At 41.3% G+C, this 7,792-nt stretch overlaps 1 long non-coding RNA gene across 1 annotated transcript; it reads left to right on the forward strand.

The window, feature by feature from the left end:
• Window positions 1-775: 775 nt before the first annotated feature.
• LOC144522944 (uncharacterized) lies at window positions 776-3,053 on the forward strand. Its single transcript, XR_013502466.1, has 3 exons — window positions 776-932; window positions 2,281-2,334; window positions 2,433-3,053. It is a non-coding gene; the product is annotated as an uncharacterized LOC144522944 (long non-coding RNA).
• Window positions 3,054-7,792: the final 4,739 nt, after the last annotated feature.

Raw genomic sequence — 7,792 nt, forward strand, 5'->3', positions numbered from 1 at the left:
AAAAAAAAAAACAAATCACCAAATGTAACAATCTTCCCCCTGTCCTCCTTGTGATTGCATGTTAGGCACTGAGGTGATAAGCACACTGGTACGTGTTGTTGCTGTGTGAAAGACACCCTTTATCGGCTCATACCTCTGACTTGTGCTTAGTCTAGTCAGCCGGAGAAATATGACGGAAATCTGATAGGGGAATAGTCCCATCTCAACATCAGCGCAAGTGCACGCCTAGCAAGCCAATGTTTATGCTGCCCGGGCCTTGTGTTCTCCAGGGAAAAATGTCAATAGAGTAGCACTGGGAGCATCTTGCCAATGAGAGGGTGTCTTCTGACCCAAATGGCAAATATATCAATGTGTGTAGCCTCATAAAATCCTGACTCAGACATTGTTATTTGAAGATTAAAATTTAAGGAAAGAGAAAACTCCTTAAGTGCATGTTGAAATATTTGAATTTGTCTGTTTTACTATGTAAACCATGCATGCACAGGGAAGAATGTGATCATCTGTGGCTAGTTAACATGCGTGGCTGCACATGTGGGTGTAAAGGATTTTTCTTTCTCAGCAGTTGTGTTACACGGTGGGACGACAGCGGGGCGGTAAGCTCAGGACGGAGTGTCTCTAATTACCGCTGCGAGAGAGGTCACCTCTCGCCTTTACGGCTTTCTCACAGAAACCACTTTATGATGAAGTGTGTCGTCAGAACACAGGAGAAGCTTGATTTTGCAGATCTAAACTTCACAGACCTTTTCTTAAGACAGATGCAATATTGTATGTGAATTGTATAATTTAGAACAAATATCGGTGTGTCTTGATTTTCACATGAGACTGCACACTTTAAAATCTGGGATTGCTGTGTACTGATGCCATTTTTAAAAGATCACTGCCGGATATATTTGCGACTTATTGTCTTTCCCTTCTCCAATAACTTCTCAAAGGTCAGTCTTACTTATCTTGTCACCGTACCGGCCGGTGGTCTTTTGCAAATCTTCCCACCTGACTATCTATCGTCTGTTTGAGCACCTTTGATTCCTTGGCTCTTTCGAGGTTTGTCAAAAACTACTGGGGGGGTCTCGGAGAAAGACTGAACAAAGACATTTGTTTCCAGCTATATTGCCACCATCAATGGCAACATCTTGCTTGTTAGCTGTGCAGAGCGAATGGAAATGTGGATAGGGGTATTTGGAGGTGGAAGAAAGGAGATGCTATCCCTGCTAAATGAGGGAGGATTCACACAGTATAATGAAGGCTGGACCCATGGCTTCACAGCTGATGTGTATCTAAAAAGGCCTGGTAAATACTGTTTCGGAACAGAAGGCTTTATCTGCAGATATACATATCCCCTGCAACCACCGGCCCCCACATGAGGGCCAGAGCTATCTCTTGGATCACTTTTATTCTTGTTTTTTTTTTTTTTTTATCGGAAAGGGTGGAAAAATGTGAGACTTCATCAGTTTAACTCTTTGGGAGTTTGTATGAAATCCTCGTAGATAGAGTAAGATGAGAAATGTTTTGCAAAGTCAAAATAGAAACAGGAACTGAAACATGGAGAATTGTCTCTAAACATTTTATTATGATACACAGGTCTTTACGGCAATGTCTTTGTTGTCTCTTTATGGAACAGGGAGCTGTTGTTGAAGCTACATTATCGTGAGGTTGCTTTAGAAAGCACACGCGGTCAAACAAGGCATTACTTGGTTGTAGAAACCAAGATTCCAGGCATTTTATTTGAGAAATGTTTTACTCTATGGGGTTTGTAAAATCTCATAGCTCTCCCCAAATTGAGCATTGGTGGTATCGTGTGTGTATGTGCTGATCTGCAAAATGGCATGAGAGCTACTTTGGTACATAATTCAGATATTGGGATCCAAAATCTGACATTTTCAGTGTTATTGATGATCTGTGCAAACCAGTTACGTCCCTGTTTTTCTTAACTTTCCTGATTTAACAGATACTATAAACAGTATTTTGCAACAGCTCCAGTCTAAGAATTAAGAAGAATTTGCTTTTAATGACTTCACCTCAATAGAAATTCCTAACTCGCCTAAAGACGAAATCATTTTATTCAGCAGAATGACTCACATGTAAATTGAAGTTGTCAGTGTGTCTGGGTCAAGTCAGGTGTTCAGTTCTTCACTGCTAGTCTTGTAATGACACTTTAAAACAGCTTTAGTTTTATAAACCTGTAGATTTATACAGAATTTCTATTCTATTTCTATTCACATTATGATGCATGTTTTTGTTTTTTGTTTTTTTTAAAGAATATGTTTCTGCTTTATCATATAGTGATAGCTTGAAGAGAGACAGGAAAGGCATGGGAGAGAGGGGCTGACATGCAAGGTAGGACAGACCCTCAGTCATGGAGAGGGTACTGGCATTTACACCCAGCACCTTTGAAAAGACGCACCAAAATGATTTCAAAACTGTATTTTCTGTAGGTTCCATAGCCTCCCTGTGCAGTCCAGTGTCGGCTGGCGACTCTGTGCATACTGTGGGGAAGAACATGGCGCCACTCTTTTCCAGGCCAACAGTGGAGTAAACAGTGACAGAGATTGCAGTACGAGGCTACTTGGCCATTTTTTTTTTTTTTTTTTTTTATGATAAGGTTTCGTAAATTCCTATTACATATAGTTAGTGAATTCCTTAATTTCCCCCTGAGCCCCCATGCAAGCTAATTGTCATTTTTATCTATTTGTTTTGATTGTATTTTGTCATAATGTGTTGTATTCAATTATCTGATGTCTATACTGCTGTACTAAACAGATAATACATTTTACTCCAATTTCACAGGACATTTGTGCTGTACAGTAGACATTCATACAGTAAACGATATGTAAGGCCCTACTTTACTTGTAACCCTAATCCTAACCGTTTACACTGTGTGTTCCGTTTTAAACTTACATAATACGTAATACAAAACATGCCGTAAACGAGTGTACATTAGCACCTTGTTGAATATTGTCACTCAAGACAGTCTGGCTGGTGAGTTATGACTGCCGTCTGCTGGAATTTAAAAGTACCCTGTGGAATTTTCTTGTAAATAAAAAAGTGTACGTTTACTTTTAGTGTTTCTCACCATAATCTTGGATGCATGTCCTTCCCCATAAAACATTTGCAAAGCTGATTTTGTAATACTTTAAAACCTTCATTGTTTACATTCAAATTGGACAGACAGTCTTTTTGCCAGGATTTACTGGCTCCTTGCTTTGTTTTTTTTGGCTCATTACAGCTACTTAACTGCCAATCTGGGGAATAGTGTGAGACCACTGGCAGCTGTGTGTCACATTTACTGTGTTTACTTTGGCCCTAATATTCCAATAATAATCAGAATATTAGTCCAATCAGAAGAAAAAAAAATGCCTCATGTAATCACTTCAATCAGAAGAGACTCGCCCAATCGGAGGGATTTTCAAGAGTTGAGAGTAGGGATGCTAATTTAGATGTTTTTTTATTGACCGATAGACGACCCTCGTTAACCAATCATTAACGTTAACCAACAAGTAGGCAACAGAGTCCCAGTTCACCTTCTGGGTTCACCAAAACAGACGTAAAACCATATCAACCATTCACTGCATGTAATCGCTAGTTAACATATTATATCTTTGATGTCATTTTTCAGTTTTTCAAGAATCGGTTTAGGCATCGGGATCGTAAAAATCCAAACCATACCCAACCCTACACCACATCCACCTGAGAGGTTGTCAGCTGTGTGTCTGCCAGCCAGACATACTTTGTGTGTAGTATGGCTGATTGAACCCTCCAGTCCGATATGGTGGCATAGTTGAAATAAATATGTTTTTTCATGCGCATGTTTGCCCCACTTGCTTCCGGGAGGGACAGAAACATGGCGGTAGCAAAACAGAACAAAACCGGTCTGATACAACTTTTTAGTTGGAGACCTTAAACGATTTAAGGATTGTTGAAACGCCTCAATGGTCGAAAGGCCTCAAAACAATGTAATCCCTTAAACCATCGGAAAAAAGTCGGGAAAAAAACTTCTTTATTTGTTATATTTCCGGCAGATTAGACACTTCACAGCAGGCAGAACCACTTTGCGCAAGTCAAAAAAGTTATATTTTAATTAAATGCTTCGGGCATGTAAACGCACATCTTATCAAATCACTTTATTTAGCATCCATGTTAACAGTTAAGTTAAAATCTATCAATCGGGTTGAAGAAATATTGTCCATGTAACGGGCTCATGCGTGTATGAGCTATACTACATTTACAATTTGTGTTCAGTTCAGTGTTTGGTGCTAATGCAGGAATTAATGTGGCACTGATGCAGTTCAGTGAAAAGTAAAGGAGGGAATGTTGGGTGGTGGAAGAGTACAAAGGCTGACTGCAGACTGATTTCCTGTCCTGTGTCACATTTAACCCTGACCACAAACTCTAGTTTTATCTAGTCATGCAGATCATTTTGGTATTATTTGGAGTTTTTGAAGTATCTGTTTTGCCTTGACCCCAATAAAATGAAGGTCAATTTGAGGCTAAATTAAAAAATTACAATATAACGTAGCATTCAAATGATTCTGGATAATCTAATGGATGTTTTTTTTATGTAACTTGGATGAACTGACCTTTTAATCAAAAGCTTTTAGTCGCTAAGCCCTTAACCATATTTTACCCATCTTTTTCCTACAAAACGTTGGCAGTTAAGGTTTTACAAATACTGTAAGATTGGATAATGTTGGCAGTAATGTTTAGCAGATTTGTTCAATAACTTTGTCTGAATATGCTTTCCCCAAAAAAACATATTGGGGGGGGATTACATTTATCTAGGTAACAGTAGAGTATGAAGGCCTGACTTTGTGTACAGCTTTGCAGTCATTGCAATATTTTTGTAACTCTTCCTATAAAGTTGTATTCATATGTTGTACAAAGGGCAGATAAAATTGAGGATTTTCGGATATTTTGCTGTCTTGTGGCCAACTGCAGGTCCAGGACCTGATGGTCTGGAATTCCAGCTGTAGGCAACAAGATGCAAGGAGATGTGGAAATTGACAGACATAAATAATGAGTAAGCCTGGGCAATCCTTTTTAGGCCTCGTGAAAATCACAGTATTGGTTGCAAGGAGCCAAGACCTTGCCATTCAGTGCCAAGGCCTTGGCTTAGATGGTGCAGGTTGTGTGTCCTCTATGGAACAGATTGTTTCCTTTTCTCCTGTCACTGCAATTGAGCTATTGCGAAGGAGGAAAAGAGAGTAGGAAAAAGGTCAACTGGATGTGAAGCTCCTATTATCAGCAATCTTCCCCTGGCTTCCATAAGCAGCTTGTTTCTAAGCTGCAGCCTAGCCAAGCATGAAAAGAATATAATTTCAGCCAATCTCCTGGTAGCATAGGTGCACAGAAAGCCATTGTAAGGCCAGCAAAACAGTCACAATAGAGTCACTGGCCTTCCTGATAAAGATCTGCATAGGTAATGCCAGGCCAGCAATGAAGGCAATTTTTGCTTCCTCACATTTAACTCCACTCCCTGACTCTGACCACTGTCCCTTGTCAAAGAAAGAGATGGATAGCAGTTTTTGTTGTATATAATTAGGAGCGGCACAGCACAGTGAACTGCCAGCCTCTTCACACTTTATCTGCCAGCTTAACCCTGAGCTTTGTTTGCTTCTTAAACTTCCCAAACTCTATTCTCTATAAATAGCTATGTTGACATAAGAGATAAATGTTTTAATCAGTTTTGTTTTAGTGTAGTAAGGAGCTGATCAAGGTTCAAACAACAATTTCAGTACAGCTTCCAGTCTTAAAGGCTGTGTTAGGGGTGCGCCATATCCTATCGTTCACGATTATACCGGTATAAATTTTAATATGATAAAGACAAATTTATATTGTGATAATGGCTTTGTTTCCACTAACGAATTATGTGTTATGCACAGCAACAAAAGTACCAAAACTATATGAAAAACAACACACATAGACACAGCGTAACTTACTGGCCAGAAACAACAGAACTGGATAATCCACCTGCTTCCCTGAAGTCACCGGTGTGGGAACATTTTGCCTTCCCCGTGAGTTATGTAAACAAACAACGAATGGTAAAGCATGTGGACACCAACGGGACCTCAAGGTGCATTTAGTTGCGCCTCATAATCTCATAGTACATTCAGGTGCACCTCGTAAACTCTAAGAAACTTTTTCGCCATCTATAAGTGACTTTTTCTGTACCACCACTGTGTGCAGGTTGCTTAAGGAGCCAGTGTTTCCCACAGGATTTTGTGAGGCTATGGTAGGTGGAACTCGGACCCTCTACGGGGGTCTGGTGGCATGCTTCCCTGGAATCGTATTTTAAAGTAAAATACAACAATCTGGTGCACTTTGAAAGCAAAATGAAGAGGCTAGATCTGTAAATAACTTTGTGCTCTTGTAAGCAATTTAATCCGAAACATATTGATTGTATAGATATGTGTGGTGTTAAGCCTGTTTCCTGTTTTATTTTGCAGGTTCACTCCTCATGTATCATGTCCATAGACTGTAAAACTAATGGACATAGCATAGGTGACATAAACCATTGGTTTGTGGACTGCCGTTGTGAAACCATTGCATTTTGGCTGTCGCCATCTTGGCATCAACCCTTCTGACGCGGGTCATCCAGCGGAGTTTTACAGGCGGGTAAACGCGGTTCTCCGGGTACTGGTACCATTCGTCAGCATGTACAGCAGTACACAGTGCTGGTTAAAAATCAAAATCTTAAGTTACCAGCTAATGCTAGCGCTAGCTACCTAGCTTGGATGGCAGAATGCTGAACAAGACATTTCTAGGCGACCAAAAGTGTTCTTTGATGAAGTGAAAACACACAGTGGGAGGGTTAGAATGTTTAAGATGAAAACACGGGCAACACCCAAAAACAAATTTACAGTTATTTTATTGTACATGGATAAGCATCTATCATGATTGACAGGTCAGTGTGTAGCCACACCCCTAAAGCATCCCCTGCTTTATCGTCTTTCTTAAAATAAATGGGACCATAATTTCAAGAATGAATATCATACTGTATTGAAGAAGACTTGAAACTAGCGATTGATGCCATAATTTAAGGAAAATGTTTATTGAGGTAGTAAATCAAGGCAGAAGTAGGGTAGACTTCTATTGAAACTGGCTTCTTTTTGTTGCCAGTGGAGTCGCCCTGGGGCGGACTGGGACCAAAAAATTCAGCCCTTGCACTGTAGTCACACCAGCCCATATTACCATGCAGCCCCACCCACGGACACGTGCATTCACTAATTACATTTGTGTACAGGTGGTGAAATAATATAAGCAGTGCACCAATTTATGGTAAAAATGTCAATATTTATGGCAAGGAAATCACAAAATGTCTGGTGGCAGGTAACAATATAGAGTGACCGAGGAAGAGATGGAGTGACCCTGCCTGGAGGAAGCCCGGGGCCCCCGTCTGGAGCCAGGCCCAGATGGAGGGCTCGTCAGTGAGCGTCTGGCACAGCCCGAAAAAGCTACGTGGCATCCATCTCTCCATCCCATGGGCCCACCACCTGTGGGAGGAACCGCTGGGGTCAGGTGCGCTGCCACACGGGTGGCAGTGAAGGTCAGGGGCCTCGACGGACCAGACCTGGGCAGCAGACGTTGGCTCTGGGGACGTGGAATGTCACCTCTCTGTGGGGGAAGGAGCCGGAACTTGTGCGGGAGGTGGAGCACTACCGGTTAGATCTGGTGGGGCTTACCTCTATGCACAGTCTCGGTTCTAGAACCATACTCCAGGATAGGGGTTGGACTCTTTTCTTCTCCGGAGTTGCCCAGGGTGTGAGGCGCCGGGCGGGTGTGGGGATACTCACAAGCC

Source organism: Sander vitreus, chromosome 9, assembly GCF_031162955.1.
Source record: "Sander vitreus isolate 19-12246 chromosome 9, sanVit1, whole genome shotgun sequence".
Classification (NCBI taxonomy): domain Eukaryota; kingdom Metazoa; phylum Chordata; class Actinopteri; order Perciformes; family Percidae; genus Sander; species Sander vitreus.